This window comes from Theropithecus gelada, chromosome 19, assembly GCF_003255815.1.
Source record: "Theropithecus gelada isolate Dixy chromosome 19, Tgel_1.0, whole genome shotgun sequence".
Taxonomy (NCBI): domain Eukaryota; kingdom Metazoa; phylum Chordata; class Mammalia; order Primates; family Cercopithecidae; genus Theropithecus; species Theropithecus gelada.
In genome coordinates, this window is record NC_037687.1 from 50,337,141 (window position 1) to 50,342,319 (window position 5,179).

Here is a 5,179-nt window from a genome sequence, read left to right on the forward strand (position 1 = left end):
CGGCTTGTGTTTAGGGCAGTGGGATGCTGGTACACGTGTAAGAAGCCCTGGTTTGTAGCATAGCGTAAATTGCTATGTAAACGCTCCCACCAGGAGGCTTGCAGGGTGCCGGCATGAAGGTGCCATCCGCAGGAGGTGCACACATCAGCTCTCATGAGCCAGTGCAAGCCCCTCTGGCATAGCACCTGTTTGGGGCCTGTGTTTTTATAAAAAGCATTATAATCGCACACTTTTTTGGGAGAGCAGGGCAACTAAGGATGCTTTCCATCTCACATTCGCTGCAAGGCAAGCCTCCACTGGCAGCACTCTACAGGCAGGACACAGCCACTGGCAGCACTCTCTACAGCGTCCTTTCTCTCTCCTTCCCTCCCTCCCTCTCTTTTGGCAGAGGATACAGTTTAATTTGTGTCGATGAAATGTGCCTGCAATAAACACCACACTCCATTTCTTCACGTTCTCTGTGGTTGGAACTGAAGGTCTTGGGGAACTTGGGCCTTGAACTTGGATTTCCCAACTCGGGTTTCCTGCTGGGCTCAGCCTCTCCAGGCCTGGCTGGCTATGCAGCGCCAGCCATAGCTGCTCCCGCCAGACCCTGGGGCTTCATGGGGGAAACTGAAAGGGGCAGAGAAGCGTGGGTCACATGAGCTGCAAGTCGCAGCTGTTGATGGAGCGTAACCTCCTCGGTCTGCATAGCTGGGGTGCCAGGGCCCAATGGCACAGGGCTGCCTTACCACCCAGGACTCCTGCTGCCTGGGGTGCCCACTGGCATGGAAGGGGGTGGCACATTGGACTCAGGATGTGCTGCTGCCCTGCCCTGGGCAAACCACACGGACTTATCTGGCCCAGACGGGGGTCACTGACCAGCGTCACTCACAGTTGCTGTGTGCCAACCCTTATTCGACATTATCAGAGGCACACCCTGGGCTCATTTTTTTTTTTTTGTTTTGGGTCAGAAAGCAGATATTTACTGAGCACTTATTATATGCAAGGCCTGCAGGGGGCTTACAATGGTTATGGCGGCGAACACCATGGGCAGTGTCCTGGTGTCCGAGCAGCTCACATTCCAGTGGAAGAAAATGACACGAAACAGGCAGATACGGTTGCACTGGGGACTGAGAAGTGGTACAGAAAACATAAGACTGCTGGATGCAGTGGCTCGTGCCTGTAATTCCAGCGCTTCGGGAGGCCAAGGCAGGAGGATTGCTCAAGGCCAGGAGTTTGAGACCAGCCTGGGCAACATAGCAAGACCCCCAGGTCTACAAAAAACAAGCAAACAAAAATTAGCCAGGCATGGTGGCATGCGCCTGTGGTCCCATGTACTTGAGGGGGCTGAGGTGCGAGGATTGCTTGAGCCAGGGAGGTTGAGGCCGCCGTAAGCTGTGATCCCACTACTGCACTCCAACCTGGGTGACAGAGTGAGACCCTGTCTCAAAAAAAGGAAAAGAAAATATCAGACAGGGTAATGTGATTGAGTGACTGGTTGGGGTGGGGGCTGCAGAGCTAGGATGATGGGGCTTTCCCTGTGTGGAGAGCTGAACGCAAGGAGGCTGCCTGCAGACTGAGGGGTCAGGAGGAAGCCCGAGAGGAAGGAATGGCAGGCACAGATGTGCACGGGGCCAGTCGCATGCTTGGGGGTGTAGAGAGGCACGGGGTGCAGTGGGGAAGTGGACCACAATGGCAGGGGTGGGCTGAGGTCCGATCTGGAAGGGCCTTGATGATGCCGGTCAGGGGCTGGCTCTCATTCTGCGTGCAGCAGGAAGTCGCTTGTGGGTTTTCAGTGGGAGAGGCAACCCCTGAGTCATGCTTCACAAAGGTCACCCAGGCTACAGTGGGTCCAGGCGTGGATGCAGGGAGGCCAGCAGGGGACTGTGGCTGTGGCTGGGTGCTAGCGGGTGGGTGGAAGGGGCTGGAGCAGCAGGTGGTGGGAGGTTGCAAGGAGGGCCACCAGGTCGTGATGAAAGGTTGATGGGGGCGTGAACGCAAGGGAGGAATCACGATGGCTCCTTGGTTTCCCACCTGAGCATCCAAGAGGTGAGGGGCCTCCGCAGAGGCGAGGGTGGAGGGAAGGGAAGAGAAGGGAAGTCCATCGTGCTGTGGGCAGCCTGCCACGCTGGGCTGCCTGTTAGACCTCCAGGTGCGGCCTGGTGGACAGCTTTCTCATTTCCTCAACAGTCACAGAACGCTGAATACAGTCAGATACACTCTGGATGAGTGTGGGTATGGCAGTGAGGAAAACAGAGTCCTGTCCTTAGGAGCTTCCATTCTAGCTAGCAGGAGGCAGACGGTAAACCAAGTTACACATGTGGGTCTGGAGGATCTGAAGTTGTGGACGAGACAGCTATGGAGGGAATGGGGAAAGAAGTCCAAAGGCGGAGCTCAGGGCATTCTAACACTGAGAAGTTCTGCAGAGGAGGAGCTCCCAAAGGACCCCGAGAGGGAGCAGCCAGGGAGGCAGGAGGAAAGTCAGGAGTGTGGGGATAAGAGGTGTTAAATGGTGGTAAGAGGCCAGGCAAGGCAGAGGCGGAGAACTGACCACTGGCTCTGAAGAGACACAGTCACTTGAGTGACAGTGGCTTAGTGGAGCGGTGGAGGCAAAAGAATGGAATGTTTTCTATTTCATCCCCGGCCCGTCCCAGCCAATCCTTCCCTATCCAATCCTGTTGCATCTCACCCAGTCCGTGCATCTATCCGGCGTTTCATGAGTCTCTGGGTGAGGTCCTCTATCCTCCTCCATCTCCCTCCTAAGCCAGTCCCTCCTCCAGGAGCTCTGATGGATCAGGCCACCTTTTCTTTTTCTTTCTTTCTTGTTTTTTTTAAGAGATAGGGTCTCATCTGTTACCCAGGCTGGAGTGTAGTGGCACAATCATGGCTCACTGCACCATCAACCTCGTGGGCTCAAGTGATCCTCCCACCTCAGCCTCCTGAGTAGCTGGGATTATAGGCATATGCCACCATGCGTAGCTCAATTTTTAAATGTTTTTTTGTAGACATGGGGTCTTGCTATGTTGCCCAGGCTGGTCTCAAACTCCCAGGCTCAAGCAATCCTCTTGCCTCGGTTTCCCAAAGTGCTGGGATTATAGGCGTGAGCCACCACGCCTGACCCAGCAAACATTTTCTGTAAAAGGCATAGGGAAGGGCAGGTCTTTGCTCCTGAGACCTGCCTCCTGTGGCTGGAGGTTATCTTTTTTGGGCAAAGCAGACCAAGACACAGAATAGCTGAATCCCACTTGGGGCCTGTCCATTTCAATGCCCTCTAGGACAGCATCACCTGCCCTCCTGTGAACACAGCTTATCTCTGCGCCTGTCTGTGGGGCCTGTCCCTTTCAGATGCCCTCCAGGACAGCAGTGCCCGCCCTCCTGTGAACACAGCCTATCTCTGCGCCTGTCTAGTTAGCAAGGCTTGCCCTTCACAGCTCAGGAAAAATTACCAAGAATGTTATTGACTCTAATTTTAATTTGTCTAGCACTCTTGTTAATGATGTCTATTTAAGACATCCATTAAAGGCCCATGAGGTTAATTAAATGGACAATTCCAATACGGTTCTATTAGAACCCCTTCTATTAAATTAATATTATAGACATTTAACAGATGTCTTAATTAGACATTATAGCTAAGAAATGCAAACTAAATTAAAGCTAAAGGCATTGTCCAGAAAGCAAGTTTTTTGTTTTTTTTTTTTTTTTTTTTTTTTTTTTTACAGAATTTATGGCTTTGTGGAGGGATGTTCCTGTTTACTCTTCGGAACCTGGGAGATCAGTCATTTGATGATCTTTACCAGCCTCCAGGAAACGTCGGCCTGAGAGTCCCAAGTCTGAAATCACAGTCCAGACCTCAGAGCTGGAAGAGACTTTACACACCATCTGGAGCCTAGCATCCTCAAACATCAGTGATCAGCTGGGGTCTCAGGTAAACACACAGCTATCTGGGTCCCGCCTCTGGAGGCTGATTCAGTGGGTCTGAGGTGCAGCCCAGGATCTGGCTGCTCTGAATGTGCACCCACTAACTCTGATGTGAGAAGTTCCAGGATGCCATTCCAGGAATGCTAATGGCCCCACTTCACAGATGGCAGCACCAAGATCCCCAAGACTTCAGAACTGCATGAATGGATCAGCAGAACTCCACCTCCTGCCCCATGGATTAGGGCTTTTCCAGCATCTCTGCCATCTCTCCACTCCTGGCAGCCATATACCCGTTCTGGCCTCTCCTCCTGCCTGCCTGAGCCTGGGGGCAGACCCTCGCAGGCTTCCCCTGCCTTCCTGGGTCCTCCACGATGCTTCCGCGGACTCCCGCCCTGAGCCTTGGTGTGAATACACTCTTCACACCCACAGCTGCCCAGAGCCGGAGTCCCTGCCCCAGGGAGACCTCTCTGCCCATCCTGCCCACCTGTGCACGCATTTCCTCCCCCATCCAGACTGTGCCTGGCCCCAGCAGGAGGAGTTCAGCTGTTTGCAAAAATGAAGGGGCACTGGGCAGCCCTGGGTACTAGAGGCAGCAGCCCTGGACCCAAGTTCCTGTATGAGCATGCCACAGAATCCAGTGGTGATGGCAGCTCAGGGGCCAGCAGTGGGGGTGGCTGGACTGGCTAGTGGTCCAAGCAGCCCATATGGGGGGACGAGAAGGCCAGGCCAGTGTCTGAGGATGGGAGCCAGGTGACTGTTGGAGCCTTTCTGGGAGGCACAACCAGTCTGTCCTGGCTGGGACAGCTTCGGGGTGGCAGTGGACTGACTTGGGTCTCCAAATTCATATGACAAAGCCCTTGCCCCCAGTGTGACTGTCTGGAGACAGAGACTGTCAGGGGGTCATAAGAATAGGGGCCTAATCCAATAGGACTGGCATCCTTCTATAAGGAAAAGACTCCAGGGATCACTCTCCTTGCACACAGGGAGGAAAGGCCATGTGAGGACAAGAAGGGAGAGGCCTCCCCAGAAACCAACCCTGCCAGCACCTTGATCTTTGGCTTCCAGCCTCCAGAGCTGTGAGAAAATGCTGCAGCTCCAGTGTGTGGCATTTTGTGATAGAGATTAGAGCAGACGGATACATCAGCCATGGCCCACACTGCCCTTTCTCCTCCAAGCACCTCATCCTTTCCCCTGAGGCTCTGGCCTATCCTCTGCAGACCGTGTGTGGCAGCTGGGCACTGGGGAGATGTAAAGGGCATCTCTTTGAACAGTGTGGGCC